Below are 13,217 nucleotides of genomic sequence, written 5' to 3' on the forward strand. Positions count from 1 at the left end.
AAAGAAGTACAAAAACTAGATGGGAGAGGAAAAGCTTGAGTCCATTTCTCCTCTCTGCCCTTTTATATCTTATTCCTAAGATAAAGGGAAAGAAGAAAAATAAAAAAAACTAAAGAAGAACCACCCAAATCGTGGTTGAATCCCATCCTAAATACAACTCTCCCCTTTGTTCTAAAATAGAAAGATAAATTAAAATTCCTAGAACTTAGAAACCTACCCTATTTAGAAGACTAAAGATAAAGGAATAGGAGTCTTCAACCTTGAAAAACCATTGTGATTAGGAGGGTCTTGCACAAAAAAAGTCGCCCATAGCCAGTGCCGAGTCTTGTCACATGAGAGAGAGAGTGAGAGTTTTTTTCTTTTTTTTTTATATTTTATTTTCTATTCCTTCATCATAAATATCAACTTCACTGAAAATCATTATTGAGCTATATCTTTCTATCCTGAGCCCAGATGGAACCAGTCCGAGGATTAAAGTTGCACCATTTTAAATTCCAAACGATATGAGCCCAACATCCAATATTTTCCGAAAGATCTCTAATTTTCCAAAATTACCCTTATGCCCCTATGCTTGATATTTCTCTCTTCTTCTTCTTCTTCTTCTAAACATGAATCGGCTCAAGTCAAGTGACTTCCAATATTACGCATTGGAAAGCTAATCCAGCTGAATTCTTCAACCTTGTAACGCGGTGTTTGGCTGTCCAATTAGACATGTATTCTCCATTTTGATCAAAATGTCCCTAAACCTGAAAAATGACAAAAAGTACCCGAGTAGTACTATTCAATGTGGTAAAATGAATGCTTTAAACCCTAAGATTTCACACATAAATGTGCCCATCAGATTCCCCCACACTTGAACATTACTTGTCCTCAAGTAAACAAAGCAAAAACTAATCTAGAATGCAAAAATCCTAACTCATTTTCGTAGGAATCACGGTTGCACTTAGCATGTGCAATAAGCCTTTAAACCCCTAGGTTACCCCTAATGGACGAATTGTGTCTCGTGAGTGTTTGCAGTTAATATACATACAAAATTCAATTTGTAAATCTATACAATGGCCAAGATACATAATGCAGCCCCAAGATAATTTATTTTGAGATTTTCTAGATATTCCCCCACACTTGAACTTTGTTATCCCACTCTGAGTTGGAGAACTGTCATACGTCTAACTTAGGGAGGTTTGGGGTAGGGTGAGTCACATTGTTTTTCCTTGAGATTAGATCGAGTAGGTCATCTAGACTACAAAAGACTTCAACTAGGAACCTTGGTAGAACCTTTAAACACATGCACAATCTCAATTTCACTTTGATTTCACTTTGCCATATATTTTCAAGTATTGAACTCAAATGTCCCTCCACTACAATTGGCTTGAATGACATGTAGGGCTTACACCAGACACCCAAGTTACTAAGTAGTGTTGGAATAGATTCTCAGTGCATATATCATTTGATTGCCACATTGTGGCTTTAGACATTGATGCAGTATGAGTTCAAACTTTTAATTTATATTTTTTTATTTTTTATTTTTTATTTTATTCTAGTCCAATCAGTGGAATGTCTTGACCTCTTAAGCTTTTTAGGTGGCTCTTGTAGTGAGCTTTAGGCCAATTACTCTCAAACCAGACGGCTTTAAGGAATTAGGTGTAAAACACCCCTCGGGCTTACTTACTCAAACCAAATAGGCTACAAGCCAAGACTGGATCAAAGAGCAAATATTTTTTTTTTTTGGGCAATCAACTATATCATGCAAGTGTATTATGGTTCAACCTTAGCACCTAACCAAAACTCATGTAAACAGGACGACTAACAAAATCGGCTCTCTCAATAGACAGTGTACTTTCAAAGAATTTAAAATCCCTTTGATCAGTATATTCCAATTCCCTCCTCAGTGCGGAATTTTTTATTACTTCAAAGTGTAGGGTATTTTGGATGCTCTCAAAGTCTTTCAGAATAGTAAACTAAAGAGGCTACACACTCGATCGAACCAAAGTACAGACTACAAATCGATGAAATCCCCCCATACTTAAATTATGCAGTGTCCTCAATGCATGAAAAAAAAAAAAAACAAGGACAAAGAAGAGGGGGCATACCGGATATGATCATGGTGGCTCAAAATAAGGGGGTACATGAAAATCAATGACCTCGTAAGAATGTGGTGAAGAAAGTGGCATGAGAGAGGAATTAAGAGATGTGCTAGAGATTGTAGAGTTTGTACCCTTACCTGGATCAATAATACAGTGCCCCCATTGTGTTGTTGGGACAGCACCTCTTATTCCTTTTCAGGTGGTTCCACCGGTGGTGACTTAAGAAGAGAAGTAGACAGATTACCATTTGGCTCAATAGGTGGTGGCTTGGTCCACAGTTTAGAAGGCTCTCCCCCATACTTGGATTGAGGCAAGTCTTCTAGACATTGATTGATACCTGTGTTAAGAGCAGTTGCAACCAAATTAGGTGGTTCAAAAATTAGATGCATGCCTTCATCTAAGCATGGTTGCTTTTCCAATCTAAAGACATTAAAATCACGAGATGCATTCCCAAAAGACAGCCTCATCAGACCATTTCTACAATTGATTAGCGCATTGCTCGTAGCTAAGAAAGGTCTACCAAGAATAATTGGGATTTGGCCTTTGATATTGGTCACAGGTTGGGTATCTAGGACTATTGAAATCTACGAAAAAAAAAATTCCCCAACCTTTAATAACACATCCTCAATTACTCCCTTGGGAGTCTTAACTGATCTATCTGCCAATTGTAATGTGACAGATGTTGGCTTAAGGTCTCTTAACCCTAATTGTTGGTACACTGAATATGGCAATAAATTGACACTCGCTCCTAGATCAAGAAGGGCATGGTCAATTCTAGTGTTACCAATCGTACATGAGATAGTTGGCCAACCAGGATCCTTATATTTAGCAACTATCTGTTGCGATAGAACTAAGCTCATATTGGCAGTCAGGAAGGCTTTTTTAGGTACACTGATTATCCTTTTCTGAGTACACAAGTCCTTGAGGACTTTTGCATAGGTAAGTACCTGGGAAATAGCATCTAAAAGAGGGATGTTAACTTGCACATTTTTTAAGACATTTAAAACTTTTTCAGTTATTGCATCATTCTTGTTGCTTTTAAGCCTATTAGGAAATGGAGCCTTAGGGACATAAGTCTTCTTAGGTGGCTCTTCATGTTTTTCTTCATTAATCACTATAGGTTCATCAGACGAACCTTGGACAGGGGGCTGGTCATTCACAACTATGGGAGGGTCATGTGGGGCACTTACAATGAGAGGTGGATGGGAAACATTCACAACATCAACAGGAGGCTCAGAAGTTAAAGGAGTTGGTTAAATTGGAACCTCTTGTTGGTACTCACGTCCACTCCTCAGAGCATATATGGCATTACATTGACTAGAGGGCTCTGAGTAGTGTGGACTCTGACAGATAGAGTTCAACTGAGTGTGAGGTGGATGGGCATAGAGGTCCTAGGGTTTGGGTCTGGTTGACTTGGCATCTTACCCTTTTCCCTTTCGTGGAGAGTATTGGCCAATTGAGAGATTTGCCTCTCCATGTTATGTTGGTTGGTCATGAATGTACTCATGAGAAGCTCTATACTCTTCTCAAGAGAATTTTTCCTGGTAGACTCATCACTATTTTTCAGAAATTCAGGTGGTTGTTGATTGATCATTGGGGTTGGTGGTGTGGGTCGGAGATTATTGGGAGGGGAGACAAATCTACGGTTAGTTTGCTGGGGAGCAAACTAACCTTGGATTGGAGACTGGAATGTAGAAGGACCAACTTGATTGGGGCCTTGGTTCCATGAGAAGTTAGGGTGATTTCTCCACCCTGGGTTATAGGATCCACTATAAGGATTGTTCATTACATGCACACTCTCATAGTTTCCATACCCACTAGACCTATTAGGGTACTCATCCATCACATATGATAAGGATTGGTATCCACTACCCAAAGGGGGGGGTCTGACAAACCTTATTTATCGGGGAAGGTCCCTTGGTCACTATATCTTCCAATCTTTTAATAAGACTGTCCAACTGAGCCTCTTTGGCTACAATTCCCTCTACCAAAAATCCCTTACCGGAGTTTTCATTTTCTTGAGTGGATTCCCACTCTCTGGTCTTGTCCGCTAAGTCAACCAAAAACTCCCAAGCTTGATTTTCAGCGGTGAATGATGTGAATCGGATTCCACCAACTGCTTGGTTTGATAATCTATATCCTCATAGATGATTTGGCACAGATGCCACGTATTTAGGCCATGGTGAGGACACTCTTGAAGAAGGTTGTTGAATCACTTCATGAATTTGGAGAAGGATTCGTTTGGTCTGTGTCTGAACTGCAGAATGTCAATCCTAATCTTATTGGTCTTATGCAAGGGAAAGAACTTCTTTAGGAAGACAACTGTAAATTGATCCCATGTAGTTATTGAGTCTCTAGGAAAACCATAGAATCACTTTTTAGCTTGATCCTTAAGTGCAAAGGTGATGAATCTCAAGTTAACTGCATCATCAGTCAATTGTTACATCTTAATGAGCACACATACCTCCTCAAACTCCCTAAGAAACAAATATGCATCTTCATTAGCTACCCCATGAAAGTGGGGCAACATACTAATGAAATTAGATTTAAGCTCATAATTGTTTCCTTGAGCGGCGAGTAAGCGAATGCATGAGGGTTGTGCAGTCCGTGCGGGATAAAAGCGGTCCCTAAGGGTCATAGGTTGCCTCTCTCCTTCCTCACCCATGGTTGGAATCGCAACTCGTTCTATCCGGTTCTTAGAATTCCTCACCCAAACACGCATACAAAAGCCACAATCTGAAATTAGGGCACTCCTCAAAACTCTATTTTTATTTTTTTTTGGATTTTTTTTTTATTAAAACACTACGAATCAATTAAAGTTGGAAACTAAACAAGTGTCACTTCCTCGGAAACGGCGCCAAAAACTTGTTTGAGTTTAAAATAATACCGCAAGCGCACGGGTCAATCGTAGCTACGGGTCAAACACGAGGAGGTCAACCTTAAATAAATTTCCACTTTTAATTAAGGCGAAATGTACAGCTTACAAAATATGGAAACAACCTATATATGGAAACTACCAATTATGGAAACTAACAAATATATAAGTAACTAAATTACCAAATATAACAAATTAAAAATAGAAACTAGGGTAACCGCTAAGGGAATGGATGAATTAAAAGTAAGAAAGTCACTTGGGAATGGGTTCCACCATGAGAATTATGGTAGATCAATGACTAGCATATTAGGGCAAAGCATGCACACAACCTAGGTCTATAAGATATGCGGCACGGCTCATATACAGCTAACATATCCTATGAAAATAGTGCTCATAAAACATACAAAGTAAACAAAAAAAATACATGAACATAATGGTGTTACAATGGATACGGCCAACGAACATGTATATAGTTTCCCTTGGAATGACATACAAGCTGTGGGCGGTCATCCATTGTAAATCCAATATTGATCATGTCCATTAATCACATAAACAAGGCTAGCCATCAATTCTTCCTTCTCTCATGTTTTCACCCAATCCCAAGAGGAGAGGTTTAGCTAGCCATGAAAACAATGAAGAGGGAAGGAAGGATTGATGGAGAAAAAGATATAGAAATTACTAAAACTAAAAGTTATAAGAAGAAGAACTTAGCTGGTTAAGGAGGTTGCACAATCCAATGAAGATGACTCTGTCACTCTAGCCCATCGCTTGAATTCGCCGCACCCCGATAACGAAGAACAAATTACAAAAGTGCTTAAATAAAATTACACATATGATCCTAGGGGAAGGGAGATAAAATTCTGTTTTAACAATAAGAAGAACAAAATAATAAAATGGAAAAAAAATTGCAGAAGTTGAAGAAAATAGAATAGCTTTGAATTGAATGTTCTAATCTTCAATAACTCCACAAACTTGAATGTCGATTACAGCCCCACTCAGAAATCAGAATTGCTTACAAAGAGACTTGAACATAAAAGAAGTAGAAAAACTAGATGGGAGAGAAAAAGCTTGAGTCCGTTTCTCCTCTCTCCCCTTTTATGTTTTATTCCTAAGATAAAAGGGAAAGAAGAAAAATACAAAAAACTAAAGAACCACCCAAATCGTGGTTGAATCCCACCCTAAATTCAACTCTCCCCTTTGTTCTAAAATAGAAAGATAAATTAAAATTCCTAGAACTTAGAAACCTAACCTATTTAGAAGACTAAAGATAAAGGAATAGGAGTCTTATCTTGAAAAACCATTATGATTAGGAGTCTTGCACAAAAAACGTCGCCCATAGCCATAGCCGAGTGTTATCACATGAGAGAAAGAGTGAGAATTTTTTTCTTTTTTTTTTTAATTTTTAATTTTCTATTCCTTCATCATAAATATCAACTTCAATGAAAATCATTATTAGGCTATATCTTTCTATCTTGAGCCCATATGAAATCAGCCTGAGGATTAAAGTTGCACCATTTTAAATTTCAGACGGTATGAGCCCAACATCCAATATTTTCCGAAAGATCTCTAATTTTCCAAAATTACCCTTATGCCCCTATGCTTGATTTTTCTCTTTTCTTCTTCTTCTAAACATGAATCGGCTCTAATCAAGTGACTTTCAATATTACGCATTGGAAAGCGAATCCGGCTGAATTCTTCAACCTTGTAACTTGGCGTTTGGTGGTCCAATTAGACATGTATTATCCATTTTGATCAACATGGCCTTAAACCTGAAAAATGACAAAAAGTACCCGAGTAGCACTGTTCAATGTGGTAAAATGAATGCTTTATATCCTAAGATTTCACACATAAATGTGCTTATCAACGACGATGCCCAATGTCAATAAAAGACCGAACAATGGAAAGAGCAAATGGGGGACTGGGAGGAAGGAGTTCATACAGACCCCCTTTACTCGGTTCGGACAGCAGAGTGGACTTGGTTACCTAATCCTTCACAAGAAAGTGAGATGGGTGAGACTCAAAGTATGCATTATTATCATTGCAAAATTTCTGAACAGAAAGAAGATGTTTAGAAATAAACGAAACATGAAGAACATTAATTAAATAAAAAGTACGATTTGAAAGGGAAGGATAGGAAGAATAACCAATGTGAGCGATAGGTAAGCCCTTACCATTGCCAACGTGTAATTGATCCTTTCCCATGTAGTCATCAAACTGAGAAAGGGATTCACCCCAATCCCTTTTGTTCAAAACCCTAGAGTCCCTATCCTCATAATTTCCCTCTTTCTTCTGTAAATGATGAATTCCTGCAACCCCCTCCCTGATGGGAATCTTATCTCTTCCCATTTTTTTTTTTAATCTCCTTCCACATCTCCTCTTATAGTTTGATCTAAAGTCTTATATGTTTTTCTACCCTATTCAATTTATTGTTAAGTTGATGAGTTCCTTATTCTGTTGTACTCTTAGAGTAGTCCCAATTCTTAATATATTTTAGGGAAATCAATTAATATGGGTATTCCTCATTGCATTGATCTTTTGTGTTTGTGAAACATTAATAGGTACTACAGATCTTCGACTTGAGAAGATGATGATTAATACCAGAGATTGTTGTCGCCGGAGGATTAAGCATAATGATGATGATGATGATCCAATACCTTTATTAGTGGTAACTGAAGATGTGTTGTTGAAAGTGTTTTCATGGCTCCCCATGAAGTCCCTCTTTTAGGCAAATTCAAATTCCTTTATATGGCATGGACACATTGCTTTTCGCATTGCCTACACGCTTTGACCTGGTGTGTTTCGTTTTTAATCTAGGACTTCAGGCTCCGTTTGGTTGCAAGGGAAGTTAAAGGGAAGGGAAGTGAAATTTTCATACTTAAAAAATGAACTTTTTTAATCATTACCCCATGTGACACCATGTGACAATATGTGACACCATGTGACAATATATCTAATTCCAAATCATTCCATATTTGGTTATTAAATTTCACTTTACTGTGCAACCATTTCTCTTTGGTTTTGAATGTAAAATAAATATTACATGTAAAATGTATCTTTACTAGATATGGTAAGAAATTTAAGTAGTTTATACAATCACATGGGTAATGATTACAAAAGTTTTTTTTTTAGGTTTGAAAAATTTCCCTTCCCTTTCCTTTAATTCCCCTTGCTACCAAACGGAGCCTCATGTTTGCAATCCAACTACACAGGAACTCATAACATTGCCATCACTGTAAAGTGAGAAATTAATGGTGGTTTCTTAGGTTTTGGATACGTTGAATCTACTAATGAGTATAAAATAGTACATTTGGTTCATCATTCCTCTGGTTTTCGTGTTTCTCTCCCAAGAGAATATATAGAATGTAGGGTTTTCACTTTGGGGATGACAAAGGATCTTAACACTATTCATCACCAATTGGTGGAGCTGAGAGGGTTACTTTGCTTTTCATGTGTTGCACTTAACAAAATGGATATATGGATGCTGAAAGACTACCATTACTCGGCATAAATTTCATTTTCTAAAATTGTACATGGATTCATGCATGTTGATCATATTTTTACCGGTATTCCCTATATTTAGAATTTGGACAATAAGAAAGGCCTGAATCTAGTCTTTCACTAATGACTTTTTTATAAATTGATGCAGAAGAGCTTTAAGTTTGATCAAATTGCTGAAGTTGCTCACTCCCAATCACAAGAGCTGGCATACACAGACCCGCCAACTTATGTAGTGCGCGTTTTTGTACTTTTTTGTGTTCCAAACATAAATGCTCAAGGGGGATATATGACAAATCTTTAAGGTCAATTTATTGCTACCGAAGGGAATTTACTATATGCAAGAGATAGCAATGAAGCAGAAGCAAAAACCATTCTCTATGGGTTGCAATTAGCTCGTTAATGCAGCACGGGAAGCGGAACAGATTGAGAGGGCTCGAATTAATTCACTCTCCAAGTAGAATTAAAAACGAAGCAGGGGTGCTTGGGCTCTGTTGCTCTTCTAGGCTATTGAAAACCAAAACGGGTTGCAATTCTTCAAGATTGCTTTAATGGAGTCCATGACTCAAACATTCTTTCATTTTTAAAAATCTGCCCCTTACAAACAAAAGACTTTGCTTAAATAAATGATTTCCCTCAACCCAATCTTGGTTCCCCTATAATCCTATGGCCAAGATTACAATTTATTTTAAGTAGAAGCTAGATGGGAAAAGAGACCATGCTCAAAAAATCCCCACCATTTATTCTAGGAAATAAACAAACTCCACCATTCCTCCCCTAATCTCTCGTGCTTGCTAATCATCCTCTAATCCCTCCCTCACTCTCTCTTTATTTTAAATAGTTACTTGAAATAGGAGGAGGCTGATTAGGAGGCTGATTAGGATCAATCCAAATCTTCTTTTCTTAAAATAATTCCAAAATCAGTCCTAATCTTCTTTTCTTAAAATAATTGAGAATCCAGGGCTGCATCATTCCCTCCTGGTTTAAAAGAATTCGCCCTCAAATTCACATCACCAACAACGGTCGAGCTCCACCGGGATTAAAAGGGAACATGGCTTCGTCACCAATCATCTTCTTACCAAATCCAGCGGTGACCCACCACAAACCAGTACCTCTAGTTGTCATGGTCTCCAAGGGTACTATAAGGATTGGAGAACCAGTCCATCGAACTTCCATAGCAGCGATGATAAATCAAACCGGTTGTACTCCCTCAATCAACAACTCGGAAAATTGGACAGTGATGTGGGGAGTGTTGTAACTAACCACTGGATGAAAACCATTCTCAATCCGACCCTCTTGCTTGATGCATGATTCCATCAAAGGCCTTAACAGAACTTGCAAAGACGCAACTCCAAAGCAGCAATTCCAACAAGGGCCCTTCGCATCAAGACAAGGGACTGTCGGTTGTGGCATTCCACAACTCACACCTTTCGATTTAGGTGCTGCTGGCACACCATCTTGTAGCCTGAAACATGAGGCAAAGTTGAGTTCGATCTCCTCATCCGGGTATTCATCGAATACCGGTGGTGATTCTAAATCAACCATTGCTGCAGGATGATCCTCCGTATCAACTTGTAGACGCACCGACGAAGGAGAAGAAGAAGAAGATGCTTCAGTCAGTATCTCATCCATGGTACGACGATGGGAAGCACTCCTCAAACGTCTGATCTCCAAAGTCAGATCAGCCACTTGACGTGGAAGTTTCAGGTGATCAATCTCCATAGCAAGTGTGGTAACTTGCTGCCGGAGTTCCCGGATCTCTCCTCTAGTGTAGATATCATCCATAGGAGCTGTCAAGCCTCCTCTACGCATGAGCTGCATGGCAGTGCTACTGGGCTCTGTTACAGATAATGCAGCATGGGAAGCGGAACAGATCGAGAGGGCTTGAATTAATTCACTCTTCAAGGAGAATTAAAAACGAAGTAGGGGTGCTTGGGCTCAGTTGCTCTTCTAGGCTACTGAAAACCAAAACGGTTTGCAATTCTTCAAGATTGCGTTAATGGAGTCCATGACTCAAACATTCTTTCATTTCTAAAAATCTGCCCCTTACAAACAAAAGACTTTGCTTAAATAAATGATTTCCCTAAACCCAAGCTTGGTTCCCCTATAATCCTATGGCCAAGATTACAATTTATTTTAAGTAGAAGCTAGATGGGAAAAGAGACCATGCTCAAAAAATCCCCACCATTTATTCTAGGAAATAAACAAATTCCACCATTCCTCCCCTAATCTCTCCTGATTGCTAATCATCCTCTAATCCCTCCCTCACTCTCTCTTTATTTTAAAAAGTTACTTGAAATAGGAGGAGGCTGATTAGGATCAATCCAAATCTTCTTTTCTTAAAATAATTCCAAAATCAGTCCTAATCTTCTTTTCTTAAAATAATTGAGAATCCAGGGCTGCATCACTCGTGGACAAGGTATTCAACGCATTGGTTTGGTTTCTAATGCAAAGGAGCTACTTGATGCTACTATTACTGGAGAAAGACAATCTTTTCAAAGGCTGGAAAAGATTCTTACAATGATTCTTCATAGATGGGTGAGCTGGTGGATATTGTCCCGTTCTGTTGGGAAGTGCACGACTAAGCAGTTGTGGAGGTTGTTTGAAGACTATAGTTGTGTTGTAAAGCTCAGAACTTGCAATTCGATTTTGCGACATCCAAACATTGTTGAGCATGGGATATTTCACTTACTCAACATGGCCACCACTGTAATTGTTGCTGGAGAGCTTGGGGTGTCAGTGAAGAATAAGTAGGCTTGGAATATATTACTCTCAATCTAATTCTACTGATCATGCTTTAGATAGTGGCTAACTTATATATTGTTGGCAAATTTGATCATTTTTGCTTGCTGTAGGTCTGGATTATTAATATGCATTCACATTATAGAGCTTTATTTGTTGCAGTTCATATTAAAGAATGTTATTGTATAATATACCTTAAAAGAATCCGTTTATAATTGGGAAAAGGGATAGTTGAGTTTAATGTACTTTAGAAGAATCCTTCTCATGTTTCATATTCAATACATGAGCTTTTGTTTGATAATCATAACCTATTGTATTTTAAAGTTTTAAGATTGTTAAGATTGAGCAACACCTTTTTTTTTTGGCAATTTCTTAAAATATTTCTGTTCAGGATCTGCAAGACTTCATAAGTTACCATTTGTTCTGTCATTAATAATGATCTTAAGGATAATGGGTACAATGGTGTGTCCTAGTTCTGATTCATGGCTACTATAATTCTAAGGGAGTAGAACAGTTTGGCTGACTCCCGGGCAAGGAAGGCCCTATCGATAACGGGTACAATGGTGTGTCCTACTTCTGATTCATGGCTACTATAATTCCAAGGGAGTACAACAGTTTGGCCGACTCCCGGGCAAGGAAGGCTCTATCAATAACGGGTACAATGGTGTGTCCTAGTTCTGATTCATGGCTACTTGAGTTATGTAATTCACAGCCATGAGCTCTCTCATTCTCAATAAATGATTTCCTTTTACCCAAAAAAAAAAAGAAAAGAAAACAATCAATTCAACTTAACTGAAACAGAGTACATTTAAACTACAAAAGGCTATTTATCACTGACTCACTAGGACATGATGCTTTTGACTTCTCAGTTGCAATTTTCCTCTTTGTATTTACAAATGCAGCTTCCTCAATGAGTTTTCTCCTCTTGGAGTGCAACTGCTCAAACTCTGCATTTACCTTTTTTATCTCATCATTGATTTTCTTGTTACTGTTTTCCAATTCCAAAGCATACATTTTGGTGTCAACAAAATTTTTTAGTTCCTCAATCCTTCTCATTAGCCATTCATTATCAATTTTCACAGCTCTGTGATCTAAACAAACTTCATACCATTTATCGATCATGTCTTTAGATATATTTTCATAAGTGGTAGCTTGCATCTGATGAACTATCTCACACATCTCAATTGTCCAAAGCATTCTTGAATTCTTTCCAACAACGATGCAATTTCTAAAGATATCACCATAACGAGAGCAAATCGAATCAAATGTGTATGCCACATTGGCTGGAATCTTGTATCTTTGTATGTCTTCCTGTTGGTTTGCTTCAGTGATTTCTTCTAATTCAATCCCTTTCTTATCAACTCTAGGAATGGTTAGCTCTTCCAAGAGAGATACTTGATCATCAATTTGGTAACTTGAAGACTTAGTTGTTGGTATAACAACTTTGAAGGCCACATCCTTATTTACAAATTCCCCCTTTGAAGCTTCAGTGATTCCTTCTACTTCAATCCCTTTCTTATCAACTCTAGGAATGGTTAGTTCTTCCAAGAGAGATACTTGATCATCAATTTGGTAACTTGAAGACTTAGTTGTTGGTATAATAACTTTGAAGGCCACATCCTTATGTACAAATTCCCCCTTTGAATCTCTTTCAAATTTATGTTCTTTTCCATCGACAATAACTTTATCTTTTTCCTTGGAATCCCTTCTGATAATATTAGCATCAATTGCTTCCTCCATTTTATCTACCATAAACTCATCAATTTTTTGGGTTGTTTCATGGTTAGCAACAATCACAATGCAATCCATGTTTTTTAAAGGAGTAGCTATGTCAACGCTTTTCACTTGGCCATCTAGTCCAGAATGAGTATTAGTACCTGTTGAAGCAGTCTTTCTTTTTCTTTCCTTAATTGCAGAATTAGCATCTTCTCTACCTTCCTCACCAGTAGTATCAAGAAATTTTTCTTCTTCTTGATGGTCACTTTTGCTACTACTAGCCTGGACATCCTTTCCATCATTAG

This window comes from Telopea speciosissima, chromosome 9, assembly GCF_018873765.1.
Source record: "Telopea speciosissima isolate NSW1024214 ecotype Mountain lineage chromosome 9, Tspe_v1, whole genome shotgun sequence".
Classification (NCBI taxonomy): domain Eukaryota; kingdom Viridiplantae; phylum Streptophyta; class Magnoliopsida; order Proteales; family Proteaceae; genus Telopea; species Telopea speciosissima.